Source organism: Bombina bombina, chromosome 1 (genome assembly GCF_027579735.1).
Source record: "Bombina bombina isolate aBomBom1 chromosome 1, aBomBom1.pri, whole genome shotgun sequence".
In the NCBI taxonomy this organism is placed as follows: domain Eukaryota; kingdom Metazoa; phylum Chordata; class Amphibia; order Anura; family Bombinatoridae; genus Bombina; species Bombina bombina.
In genome coordinates, this window is record NC_069499.1 from 1,414,672,386 (window position 1) to 1,414,687,161 (window position 14,776).

At 40.9% G+C, this 14,776-nt stretch overlaps 1 protein-coding gene across 1 annotated transcript in view; it reads left to right on the forward strand.

Moving 5' to 3' along the window:
* INSRR (insulin receptor related receptor) overlaps positions 1-14,776 on the forward strand; it is a 365,100-nt gene that overhangs the window by 192,103 nt on the left and 158,221 nt on the right. The gene's annotated exons all lie outside the window — the stretch shown is intronic.

Here is a 14,776-nt window from a genome sequence, read left to right on the forward strand (position 1 = left end):
TCTGCCCTTAGAAGGGGCAGTAGAAAGGGATCTGGTAACTACAGTCCTGTAAGTTTACGTTCATTAGTATTAATGCATGGAAACTGTATTAAAGGAAATATATATAGTAGATCTATATTTAGCATATAGCATTTGACACTGCCCCACACTTTTAACCGCTCTGCATTTTCTTTTCTTCCTACTTGATCAATCATGTTCTTTTATAGGTCAGAACCCATAAGGAATGCTTTCCATTCACCTGGTTTTGCATTGGTTTGACAAAAGTTTGGATCCCATCTTGTGAAAATATCATCATATTTGCACCCTTTTCCAATATTTTTTCTAGCTCAACATTTACCTTGACACACACATCGAATAGTTTCTTGTTTAGAATATTTAATTTATTAAAGTACAGTAAAATCAAACTTGAAACTTTTATGATTGAGATAGAGGCCTCTATTTATCGAGGTCTGTCGGACCTGATCCGACAGTGCGGATCAGGTCCGACAGACCTCGCTGAATACGGCGAGCAATATGCTCGCCATATTCAGCATTGCACCAGCAACTCACAAGAGCTGCTGGTGCAACGCCGCCCCCTGCAAACTCACGGCCAATAGGCCTCCAGCAGGGGGGTGTCAATCAACCCGATTGTACTCGATCGGGTTGATTTCCGGCGATGTCTGTCCGCCTGCTCAGAGCACAGAAACACGGAGCAACAAGCTCCATTCGGAGCTTGATAAATATGCCCCAGAGCATGTCATTTTTTTATTTTAGTTTTTATTTTTAGGTTTAGAACAAACATGCGTAAGAAATACAAATATCTGATTAACCTATATGACATGCTCAATCACATTGTTCAGGAATATCATATAATACACAGAGTCTTTATGCTAATAACAGCCATGCCGGTAATGAGCTGTACTTGATTTTTTATAGTTATATTGAAGGGGGGTTCATATAACAAAGAAAATTTAGAAAGCAATTACATGCTCGAGCAACTTATAAAAAACACAGATAAGAATAGAATACTGTTAAAAAAGGAAGAATTAATCAGCCTCCTATGTAAAATGAAAGGCCACTCTTGGGTCTGAAAAACAACATAATAAACTGAAGTGGCTTTGGGGTAACGTTTGAACCCATGTGATCAGTAAGACATACAAGAGATAGTACCTGCAAGTTAAAAGATTATATAATAACTAATATTACATATAACTCCCGAAGTATAATTAGAGTGTAAATGTTCCAATAGCTATAAGCTATACAAAACTTATTACATAGAGCATAATAAATTGCCCATTTTAGTTTATTATAGAGAATACTATTTTGGATAGATTAATATATAAAGTATCATCCTTCTATAGATACTCCAATAATTAGTAGTATGGGAGAAGCCAATAGTTATTAACCCTTTGAGTGCAAACGACGGCTCTGAGCCGTCGCAGAGTTTCCCACTCTGGTGCCAACGACGGCTCAGATCCGTCGCTAGCACTCTCCCACCTTGAGGGAGATCTGGGGGCTCCCACCCGCTCCTACCCTGGCGATCAGGCCTGCATAGTGACAGGCATCGCCGGGGCTTCATGTTATGCGCAGTGACATCACGCGCAATGACGTGATGACATCGCCGCATAACTTTATTTAAAATTAACAATGTTAAATTTAGAATCAGGGGGCATGCTGCTTAGAAGCCTGTATCTCAGGCATCTAAGCAGCTACAGACCCCCCAAGACCCACCGTTGGAAAGGTAATCGCCTAACCTTTCTTGGGGATCTGGAAAAAAAAAAGTTTTTTTGTTGTTGTTTTTTAAATAAAAAATTAAATAAAACCTTAAAACAGCTTAGCACCCAAGTAGGAAAGTGCTTAGCACGCAAAGGGTTAAAGAGCTTTAGAGCACTTAGAATTATTTTTGCATAGAATGTGAGCCACAGAAGTACCCACAAGTAAATATAGTAAAGCAGGTGAAGATATTCTAGATCTGTGGGGATAGAGTGTGTACCCCAAAATTTATTCTCCATATAGTTACGTTGACAGAACCCTCAATTAGGCAAATCTATTGAAATTTTAATACAAAAATTAACTACTGGTGCTATACGCTATGCATGGATACCTGGGGGTTAGTTGTATAATCAGAACATTTTGCAAAAATAGTGAACAAGAGATAACATACAATCATAGAATACAAATTTCTGATGTATATAATCTATCCAAGATCAGCTACTCAGCTTCATATAAATATAATCCCCAAAAAATAATAATAAATGATAGCATTAGTAAAGAGACATTTTAGGAATGAAAGGTCTGTATTAATGACTACTTCACTCAAGTAAAATCATCAGCAGGATACAATAGTTAACCAACTCCGGTCTTCAGGTTGTCAGGTCTTGGAAATTATATAATTTCAAAGTGAAAAGCGAAAACCAACATCTGACATGTCATGGAACTTAGTTTTTTAATCACATGAGTAACAATCTAGTTAGTAGATCTGCACAAATGCTTCCAGTTAAAAACAAACAGCAATTGTGGGCGCCAGAAAGGCAAATCCTCAAATGAATCCTAATTAGGAATATTAAAATAATATACACAATATGTGATATCCTAATAAGCGTTAATATAGGGATAAAACCATTAAAGGAAAAATATTTATTATAGATAATCTTAAATAATCAAATTAAAATATATATGTATAGCGCTGAAAATAAAAAGATTCAAACAAATAAACCATAAAACACAGACGGATAGATTACGAGTTTTGCGTTATGAGGGGTGCGGTGCTAACTTGCACGTTATTGTCACCGCTCACTTACCTACAGTGCTGGTATTACAGGTTTTCATAAACCCGGCGTTATTATGCAAGATGTGAGCAAAGAGCAAATTTGAGCTCCATACCGCACTCCAATACCAGCGCTGCTTAAGGCAGCGGTGAGCTGGTTACGTGCTTGTGCACAATTTCCTCATAGACATCAATGGGGAGAGCCGGCTTAAAAAAAGTCTAACACCTGCAAAAAAGCAGCGTAAAGCTCCGTAACGCAGCCCCATTGATTCCTATGGGGAAACTAAATTTATGTTTACACCTAACACCCTAACATGAACCCAAAGTCTACACCCCTAATCTTACATTTATTAACCCCTAATCTGCTGCCCCCAACATCGCCGACACCTACATTATACTTATTAACCCTTAATCTGCTGCCCCCAACATCGCCGCCACCTACATTATACTTATTAACCCCTAATCTCCTGCCCCCAATGTCGCCGCAACCTACCTACACTTATTTACCCCTAATCTGCCGCTCCGGACATCGCCGCCACTATAATAAACATATTAACCCCTAATCCGCCGCACTCCTGTCTTTCAAAGACTAATTAAATATTATTAACCCCTAATCTGCCGCCCCCAATGTTGCCACCACTTTACTAAATTTATTAACCCCTAATCTGCCGCCCCCAACGTTGCCGCCACTATACTAAATTTATTAACCCCTAAACCTAGGTCTAACCCTATCACCCCCTAACTTAAATATAATTAAAATAAATCTAAATAAAAATTGCTATCATTGCCTAAATAATTCCTATTTAAAACTAAATACTTACCTGTAAAATAAACCCTAGGCTAACTACAATATAACTAATAGTTACATTGTAGCTAGCTTAGGGTTTATTTTTATTTTACAGGAAAGTTTGTATTTATTTTAACTAGGTAGAATAGTTACTAAATAGTTAACAGAAATACAAACTTGCCTGTAAAATAAAAATAAACCCTAAGCTAGCTACAATGTAACTATTAGTTATAGTGTAGCTAGCTTAGGCTTTATTTTACAGGTAAGTATTTAGTTTTAAATAGGAATTGCAGTTGGTCCCCAATTAGATTATCCTGTTTCAAAAAATGCCAATGTTAACAAAATATTTTCTCAATCACTTTGTGGTTAGCATTGTATTTAGTTACAAATGGAATTCTGAGATTATTATTAGTTTCTTTTTCTCTACTTTTATTTTGAAGGAGGGTCTTTCTTTCTATCAATGTAGTTTGTTGTCCTATCTCTTCTATGTTATTATTTTAATATCCCCTATCTAAGAATTTCCCTTTCCAAACTTCTGATTGAACCAAAAAATCTTGCTCTTTGCTACGGTTCTTTTTTAATCTCAACATCTGGCCTTTTGGGATATTCTCTTTCCATCTGTTATGATGGCAACTGGTGTGGAATGTAATAAAGTTATTACAGTCGACTGGTTTAAAAAATTCTTAGTATGTACCTTACTGTGTTCTATAAAGATATCTAGGTCTAAAAAGGTCAAACGCTCCTGGCTCATATCTTTAGTGAATCTTATATTTAAATTATTTGAATTCATTAATGCAAAGGTCTCCAAAAAAAGAAGCTTCATTGCCTTTCCATACAATAAGCACATTGTCAATGTATATTTTATAAAGGACTAGACTCCCCCCCACATCTCCCCGTGTCCAGAAATCTTGTTACCAAAACCCCATGAACAGATTAGCATAGCTGGGGGTGAAGCTAGTCCTCATAGCTGTGCCACAAAGTTGTTCATAATAGCAATTTTCAAATATAAAATAATTATGTGTTAAATTAAATTTATCAATTCCCTATGCACTTTTCTAATGTTATTGTCTTTCGAAAGGAAGGTCCGTACAGCCTCTAGGACATCTTTATGGTCTATACATGTGTATAGAGATGCTACATTGCAACTTATCAACCAAATATTTTCTTCCCATATTAAATCCTTCATAATTTTTAAAACATCCATGGAATCCTTTAAATATAAATCCAATTGGACAACATATATTTTTGTAAAAAATATATCTATGTATTTGGACATATTCAAGGTTATGGTTTCTATAACTGAAACTATTGGTCTTCCACTATTCTTCTAGTGCCTAGTCTGGCGGTCTCCCTATTTTTGAAGACTCTCCAGCAGCTTGGTTTTACTGGTTGGTACTTTCAGGGTCTCCAGAAACATCCAGATTTGTAGGTAATCTCTGTGCTAATACGGTCAGAGCTAACCTTTTTGGGGTATAACTGTAATGAGATCTTTTGGTCTGAGCCCCTCTTCAACATTTCTCATCTGCCTCTGTATGACAAGCAAAATCATGAGAGAGCAACAGTAGGGTCTCTGCTATGGAATACATAGGATTTATTGCATTCATGCACTAATGCATTTTACCCTGATATCATTCTCATCCAACAATGATGAGCCCCATGAACGCAATCCAGTTGGTCGGCTTTGTCTCTAAAAAGTTCCTGGTAGATGCTCATCGGTAGTGGGAAAAAGCAAGCAGTAGTCGTTCCTTCAAATTTGAAAAGTGATAGTGTAGCTACCACATCACAGTCTCCTTCCACTTATCTATCTCATCCATTCCAAACTCAGAATGGTTTGTAGGTTTTAATCAGGATTTCTAACTCTGTGGCTATAGCTATATTTCTATCTTAGATACTTAAGGGCTGCTAGAAGATAGCTTATTGTAGAATGACACCACTCAAGTGTTTGTCATACACCGTTTACGCGAGACCGGGGTTGAAGGAGTTGTAGGCTCATTCACCATTGTGTCTCTACAGGTAGCAACGGTCCAGATTGAGGAGGTTGTCTAAGTCTCAAAATAATAGTATCCAAATGTGTATAAGTAATGACTGAATTAAACAATAATGAGAATAAAGTTTGACATCCTACGATGATGCCAATAAGCAGCAGATTTAGAAACTTTTTTTGGACGTCTTTGTTGAAGAGTAAACTTATTTAGGCTAAGGAACAGCAATGGACTACCTCCTGAAACTAATGACAACATTTTCAAACCCGCTACTAAGTTCCCAGATGTTGTTTGTGTCCCTGACACCATCTCTAAGATTATATCTAATGAATGGATTAAGTCTGGCATTCTGTTTATACCTTCCACAACTAGTGATGTCCCAAATAGTTCCCGGCGAACATATCTTGTTCGTGTTCGCCGCGGCGGGTGAACATATGCGATGTTTGGTCCGCCCCCTATTCGTCATCATTGAGTAAACTTTGACCCTGTCACAGTCAGCAGACACATTCCAGCCAATCAGCAGCAGACCCTCCCTCCCAGACCCTCCCACCTCCTGGACAGCATCCATTTTAGATTCATTCAGAAGCTGCATTCTTAGTGAGAGGAGGGACAGTGTAGCTGCTGCTGATTTAAAGGGACAGTACACTGTAAAATTGTTTTTCCATAAATGTATTTTAAATTACTTGTTATACCAACTGCAGAGTATAAAATATTTGAGAAATTGCATTTTCGGGTTTATTTGTGTATCTGAAGTAGCTGTTTTTTTTGCTTTGAAACCACAGCCTATTACAATGGGTTGAGCTTCAGGTAATATCAGATCTCATTATGTTATCACTTTCATGTACACAGACTTGCTTCCTTATCTTATATTTGTCTGGAACACCAAAGCTCAATACATAGAGAGAACAATGGAAAATTATCATTTTATTACTTAACTATCATGCCCCCACTTGTCAATAGCATATACGCCAGTATCAAAACTTTCAGTATAGGTTGGGAAACCACAAGCTAAATCAGCTATTTCAAATGCTGAAATATGAGTAAAGGAGCTACTTGCAACCAATTTAATACACTCTAGCAGGTAAAAAGGATCATTGGGAATAATTTAAAGGGGAGAAAGTTTTTGGGTGAACTGTCCCTTTAATAGCGAAATCGATAGCTAGGCTAATGTATTCAGTGTCCACTACAGTCCTGAAGGACTCATCTGATCTCTGCTGTAAGGACAGCACCACAAAAAGCCCTTTTTAGGGCTAGAACATCAGTTTGCTTTTTTTTCCCCTATGTAATCTAATTGCAGTTGCCTGCCTGCCAGCGTGTGTCAGGCTGACAGTGTATTCTGTGCCCACTTGCCCAGTGCCACCACTCATATCTGGTGTAACAGTAGTGTACATTTAAAAAAACAACACTTTTTTGACTGTTAAATAATAGCAGTCAGTGGAGGGGGGGCGGGATCGTGGGTGGGGATGTCCGGGGGTGCACACGGACACGCGCACATGCACGGGAGGGCGGGGGCGGCGCGTGCACAGGGAGGGAGCGGGTGGGAACAGCTACACTACAGAAAAAGATGGTGTAAAATGTTTTAAAAAAAGGAATAAAAATGAAAAAAAAAAAGATCAGGCAGGTGGTGGGGGTTGGTCTGTGGGGGGAAGCTACACTACAGAAAAAAACACAAAAACCCCCAGAAAAAACGACTTTTTTTGCAAACTGGGTAGTACCCAAGATGGCTGCCAATAAGTCAGATGGGGAGGGTTAGAGAGCTGTTTTGGGGGGATCAGGGAGGTTGGGGCTAAGGGGGATGCTACACCACAGCATATGTAAATATGCTAAAAAAAATAATAATTTAAAAACCTTTTATTTTAGTACTGGCAGACTTTCTGCCAGTACTTAAGATGGTGGGGACAATTGTGGGGTGGGGGAGGGAAGGCAGCAGTTTGGGAGGGATCAGGGGGTCTGATGTGTTAGGTGGGAGGCTGATCTCTACACTAAAGCTAAAATTAACCCTGCAAGCTCCCTAGAAACTACCTAATTAACCCCTTCACTGCTAGCCATAATACACATGTGATGTGCAGCAGCATTTAGCGGCCTTCTAATTACCAGAAAGCAATGCCAAAGTCATATATGTCTGCTATTTCTGAACAAAGGGGATCCCAGAGAAGCATTTACAACCATTTGTGCCATAATTGCACAAGCTGTTTGTAAATAATTTCAGTGAGAAACTTAAAATTGCGAAAAAATTAATTTTTTTTTTAAATTTGATCGCATTTGGTGGTGAAATGGTGGCATTAAATATACTAAAATGGGCCTAGATCAATACTTTGGGTTGTCTACTACACTACACTTAAGCTAAAATTAACTCTACAAGCTCCCTACATGCTCCCTAATTAACCCCTTCACTGCTTGGCATAAAACACGTGTGGTGCGCAGTGGCATTTAGCAGCCTTCTAATTACCAAAAAGCAACGCCAAAGCCATATAAGTCTGCTATTTCTGAACAAAGGGGATCCCAGAGAAGCATTTACAACCATTTATGCCATAATTGCATAAGTTGTTTGTAAATAATTTCTGTGAGAAACCTAAAGTTTGTGAAAAAGTGAACAATTTTTTTTTATTTGATCGCATTTGGCGGTGAAATGGTGGCATGAAATATACCAAAATGGGCCTAGATCAATACTTTGGGATGTCTTCTAAAGAAAAATATATACATGTCAAGGGATATTCAGGTATTCCTGACAGATATCAGGGTTCCAATGTAACTAGCGCTCATTTTGAAAAAATGTGGTTTTGAAATAGCAAAGTGCTTCTTGTATTTATTTCCCTATAACTTGCAAAAAAAGCAAAGAACATGTTAACATTGGGTATTTCTAAACTCAGGGCAAAATTTAGAAACTATTTAGAATGGTTGTTCTTTGGTGGTTGTAGATGTGTAACAGATTTTGGGGGTCAAAGTTAGAAAAAGTGTGTTTTTTTCAATTTTTTCCTCATATTTTATATTTTTTAATAATAAATTATAAGATATGATGAAAATAATGGTATCTTTAGAAAGTCCATTTAGTGGCGAGAAAAACGGTATATAATATGTGTGGGTACAGTATATGAGTAAGAGGAAAATTACAGCTAAACACAAACACCACAGAAATGTAAAAATAGCCCTGGTCCTTAAGGGAAAGAAATTGACAAATGACCTTGGTCCTTAAGGGGTTAAAAAAACCTAGAAATTTGACTGGGAAATAATAGCAGTCAGTTTCCTCCTTCACGCGTGTGCGTTTCAGGGCCTGCCAGGGCACAGTGTCACACCAGTGCAACTCCTGTCTGGTGTAACAGTAGTGTACATTTAAAAAAAAATACAATTTTGACTGTAATAGATTGAATAGCAGTTAGTTGTCTGCAAGCGTGTGTGTCAGGCCTACAGCGTCTACTCTGCCAACTTCTGCCAGTGCACAGTGCCACTCATATCTGTTGTCACAGTAGCTTGCACGCATAGTACCACTAATCGAAAAAAAAAATGACAGGCAGAGGAAGGCCAGCCCGCAGGGGCCGTCGTGGTCCTGTGATTCCCCTTGGCCCTAGAATAATGCCCAGTGTTCAGAGGCCACGTACCCTGAACTGGAAAAGTTCTGTGGACATAGTTGACTGGCTAACACAGGACACCCAATCTTCTACAGCTTCCGCTCGGAACCTTGACGCACCATCCTCCTCCAGCTTAGCTTCGGGCACCTCTCAAGCTACCACTCGCCCGCCTGCCGCCACCACCAACACTAGCACCACAGCCGCTTCACTTGATCTGTCAGAGGAGTTATTTACACATCAGTTGGAAGAAATGAGTGATGCGCAACCATTATTGCCAGAGGATGTAGATAACAGGGATATGTCTCAGTCAGGCAGCATTACACCCATGGACGTACGGTGTGATGATGATGATGTTGTACCCGCTGCTGCTTCCTTTTCTGAGTTGTCAGATACAAGTGAAGCGGTTGATGATGACGATGTGCCCGTGGATGTCACGTGGGTGCCCGCTAGAAGAGAAGAAGAACAGGGGGAAAGTTCAGATGGGGAGACAGAGAGGAGGAGGAGACGAGTTGGAAGCAGGGGGAGGTCGTCGCAAGGAGCTAGTGGCCCAGTCAGACAGCATGCATCGGCACCCGGGGTCAGCCAGACAGCACGCCAATCAACGCATGCTGTTGCCAGAGCTCAGCAATGTGGCATTTTTTGTGTGTGTCTGCCTCTGACAACAGCGATGCCATTTGCAACCTGTGCCAAAAGAAACTGAGTCGTGGGAAGTCCAACACCCACCTAGGTACAACTGCTTTGCGAAGGCACATGATCGCACATCACAAACGCCTATGAGATCAACACATGAGTACAAGCAGCACACAAACTCAAAGCAGCCATCCTCCTTGTTTGTGACAACGGAAGAAATTTGTTGGCGGCATTGAATTTGGGCAAGTTGACACATGTGCCGTGCATGGCACATGTGTGTAATCTGATCGTACAACGCTTTGTGCATAAGTACCCAGGCTTACAGGACGTCCTGAAGCAGGCCAGGAAGGTGTGTGGCCATTTCAGGCGTTCCTACACGGGCATGGCGCACTTTTCCGATATCCAGCAGCGAAACAACAGTGAGGCGCTTGATTTGCGTCAGCCCGACACATTGTAATTCAAAACTCCTAATGTTCGACCACCTTCTCCAACAAGAGCCTTTAACGACTATTTGTATGACTCGGGTGCTAGGACAGCCTCTGCGGAGCTGGGATTTTTTTTGCCACGTTACTGGACCCTCATACGCATTGCCTGTAGGCTCATGCGTCCTTTTGAGGAGGTGACAAACCTAGTCAGTCGCACCGAAGGCACCATCAATGACATCATACCATTTGTTTTCTTCCTGGAGCGTGCCCTGCGAAGAGTGCTGGATCAGGCCGTATATGAGCATGAAGAGGAAGAGTTGTGGCCACCATCACCACCAGAAACAGCCTTATCAGCATTGCTTGCTGTACCTGCGGCAATGCTGGAAGAGGATTGTGAGGAAGAGGAGTCAGAGGAGGAATGTGGCTTTGAGGAGGAGGAGGAAGACCAACCACAACAGGCATCCCAGGGTGCTTGTTGTCACCTATCTGGTACCCGTGGTGTTGTACGTGGCTGGGGGGAAGAACATACCTTCAATGAGATCACTGAGGACAAGGAACGGGACATGAGTAGCTCGGCATCCAACCTTGTGCAAATGGAGTCTTTCATGCTGTCGTGCCTGTTGAGGGACCCTCGTATAAAAAGGCTGAAGTAGAATGACCTGTACTGGGTGTCCACGCTACTAGACCCCCGGTATAAGTAGAAAGTGCCTGAAATTTTACTGAATTACCGCAAGTCGGAAAGGATGCAGCAGTTCCAAAATAAATTAAAAAGTATGCTTTACACAGCGTATAAGGGTGATGTCACAGCACAACGGGAATCTAACAGGGGAAGAGGTGAAAGTAATACTCCTCCTCCCACGACCACGCCGGCAAGGACAGGATGCTTTACAGACGTGTTGTTGATGGAGTTTAAGTCCTACGCATCGCCACAGCCCTTCGGGGTCCACCCTCAGAGAACGACTCAACCGACAGGTAGCAGACTACCTTGCCTTAACTGCAGATATCGACACTCTGAAGAGCGATGAACCCCTTGACTACTGGGTGTGCAGGCTTGACCTGTGGCCTGAGCTATCCCAATAAACTTCTGGCCTGCCCCGCTTTAAGTGTCCTGTCAGAAAGGACTTTCAGTGCAGCAGGAGGTATTGTCACTGAGAAGAGAAGTCGTCTAGGTCAAAAAAGTCTAGATTACCTCACCTTTATTAAGATGAATGAGGGATGGATCCCGAAGGGACTGACAGTGGGCGATACATTTGACTAAAAAAGGCCTGATGAGATGAGCTGCCTTGGGCTAAAAATGGTCCACACGCTGCTGTATTTTATCTCTGAATGCCTGTTGACTTGCGTGACTTATCCGCCACCAACTAGGGTTCAAGCCGCAATGTTTTAGGGCACTTTCTGCCTGGGAAACAAACATCAAATTTTCTGGCCGCTGCTACAGCAGCGGCTGCAACAATACCTAATTTTTCAGGCATGTGTACATGCCTAATTTTTCTGGCCTCTGGTGCTGCACTGTGGCTTCAAAAACCAAACCAAAAAAAAAGGCACATAACAGGGATTAAACTGATAGGAATAGTACTACTCAACACACCACTCCTATGTGGTGGCACATTAGATTGCACGCGCAGTGCCCCAAATTTGACGTAGGAGGACTGACCAAGCATCTTTTTCCATCTCCCGGTTCCTAAAATCGATGCCATATACACGTCTCCTGATAGGGGACGTAACAGGGATTAAACTGATAATAATAGTACTACTTAACACACCACTCCTATCTGGTGGCACATTAGATTGCACTCGCAGTGCCCTAAATTTGAAGTAGGAGGACCGACCAAGCATCTTTTTCCATCTCCCGGTTCCTAAAATCAATGCCATATATTCACGTCCCCTGATAGGGGACGTAACAGGGATTAAACTGATAAGAATAGAATTACTTAACACACCACTCCTATCTGGTGGCACATAAGATTGCACGTGCAGTGCCCCAAATTTTAAGTAGGAGGACCGACCAAGCATCTTTTTCCAACTCCCGGTTCCTAAAATAGATGCCATATACACGTCCCCTGATAGAGGACGTAACTGGGATTAAACTGATAGGAATAGTACTACTTAACACACCTTATAATAACGCAGAGAGAGGTAACGCAGAGAGAGGAGTCTGAAGAAGAGGAGTCAGAGGAGGAAGGTGGCTTTGAGGAGGTGGAAGACCAAACACAGCAGGCGTCCCTGGGGGATTGTTGTCACCTTTCGGGGACCCTTGGTGTTGTACGTGGCTGGGTGGAGGAAGAGACCTTCATTGACATCAGTGAGGTCAAGGAACGGGACGTGGCTAGCTTGGTATCCAACCTTGTGCAAATGGGGAGTTTGCGGTTGTGCAAATGGACTGTTTGCGGTTGTTTGCAGTGCGTTAAACAGGGAGTTTGGTCTGTCACTGTGAAGCGGGCGTAACCCTTACACTACCTGATCGATACAACATCATACCTGATGTTTTAACCCCTTAAGGACAAGGGCTATTTTTACATTTCTGCGGTGTTTGTGTTTAGCTGTAATTTTCCTCTTACTCATTTACTGTACTCACACATATTATATACCGTTTTTCTCGCCATTAAATGGACTTTCTAAAGATACCATTATTTTCATCATATCTTATAATTTACCATAAAAAAATTATAAAATATGATGAAAAAATGAAAAACTTTTTCTAACTTTGACCCCCAAAATCTGTTACACATCTACAACCTCCAAAAAACACCCATGCTAAATAGTTTCTAAATTTTGTCCTGAGTTTAGAAATACCCAATGTTTACATGTTCTTTGCTTTTTTTGTAAGTTATAGGGCAATAAATACAAGTAGCACTTTGCTCTTTCCAAACCATTTTTTTTTTTTCAAAATTAGCGAGTTACATTGGAACACTGATATCTGTCAGGAATCCCTGAATATACCTTGACATGTAGATATTTTTTTTTAGAAGACATCCCAAAGTATTGATCTAGGCCCATTTTGGTATATTTCATGCCACCATTTCACCGCCAAATGCGATCAAATAAATTTTTTTTTCACTTTTTCACAAACTTTTTCACAAATATTAGGTTTCTCACTGAAATTATTTACAAACAACTTGTGCAATTATGGTACAAATGGTTGTAAATGCTTCTCTGGGATCCCCTTTGTTCAGAAATAGCAGACATATATGGCTTTGGCGTTGCTTTTTGGTAATTAGAAGGCTGCTAAATGCCGCTGCGCACCACATTTGTATTAGACCCAGCAGTGAAGAGGTTAATTAGGTAGCTTGTAGGAAGCTTGTAGGGTTAATTTTAGCTTTATGGTAGTGTAGTAGACAACCCAAAGTATTGATCTAGGCCCATTTTGATGTATTTCATGCCACCATTTCATAGCCAAAAACGATCAAATAAAAAAAATCGTTAACTTTTTCACTAACTTTGGGTTTCTCACTGAAATTATTTACAAACAGCTTGTGCAATTATGGCACAAATGGTTGTAAATGCTGCTCTGGGATCCCCTTTGTTCAGAAATAGCAGACATATATGGCTTTGGCATTGCTTTTTGGTAATAAGAAGGCCGCTAAATGCCACTGCGCACCAAATTTGTATTATGCCTAGCAGTGACGGGGTTAATTAGGTAGTTTGTAGGGTTAATTTTAGCTTTATTGTAGAGATCAGCCTCCCACATGACACATCCCACCCCCTGATGCCTCCCAAATAGCTCTTTTCCCTCCCCCACCCCACAATTATCCCCGCCATCTTAAATACTGGCAGAAAGTGTTTTTTTTTATTTATTTTTAATTTATTAAAAAAACCAAAAACAGATTCTGCTTTGTAGGATCCCCCCTTAGCCCCAACCTCCCTGATCCCCCCAAAGAGCTCTCTAACCCTCCCCCCACTAACTATATAGCCACCATTTTGGGTACTGGCAGCTGTCTGCCAGTACCCAATTTGCAATAAAATATTATTTATTTTTAACCTAACTTTTTCTGTAGTGTAGCTGCCCCCCTCCATACCCTACCCCATCCCCCTCCCAGATCACCCCCTTATCTCCCCCAGTGGCTCTCTCTGCATGGGTGTGCCTAAAAAGGTATTGCAGTGATGCCTCAATATCGAGGCATCACTTCAATACCTTGAAAGCGGCTGGAAGAGATCAGGATTGCTTCCAGCCGCTTGAAACCCTTAACGACGTACAGGGTACGTCGCTGGTCTTTAAAGACCAGCTTGTGTAAGACGTGCCCTTTACAACATGCGTCGTTAAGGGGTTAAAGCACGTTATTCCAAACAATTTAGGAATATTAGGTGATTTATGCCCTTTATGGATTAAAACTAGACTGGCCAGAAAGAGTCCATGTGGGTTTTAAAATTCACCTGCCTATTGAAGTCTATGGCGGTTCGCCCGTTCGCGAACATTTGCGGAAGTTTGCGTTCGCCGTTCGCGAACGGAAAATTTTTTGTTCGCGACATCACTATTCACAACGTTTGAAGCAAGAATTTGAGACATTTTCTTAAATTTGGAACTTTGGGAAACCATTCCAAAGGTTGATGGTGCAATTTCCACTTTGGCTAAAAGAACTACAATACCTCTAGAGGATAGCACTTCCTTCAGAAATCCCCTGGACAGGAAATTAGAAGCTTAT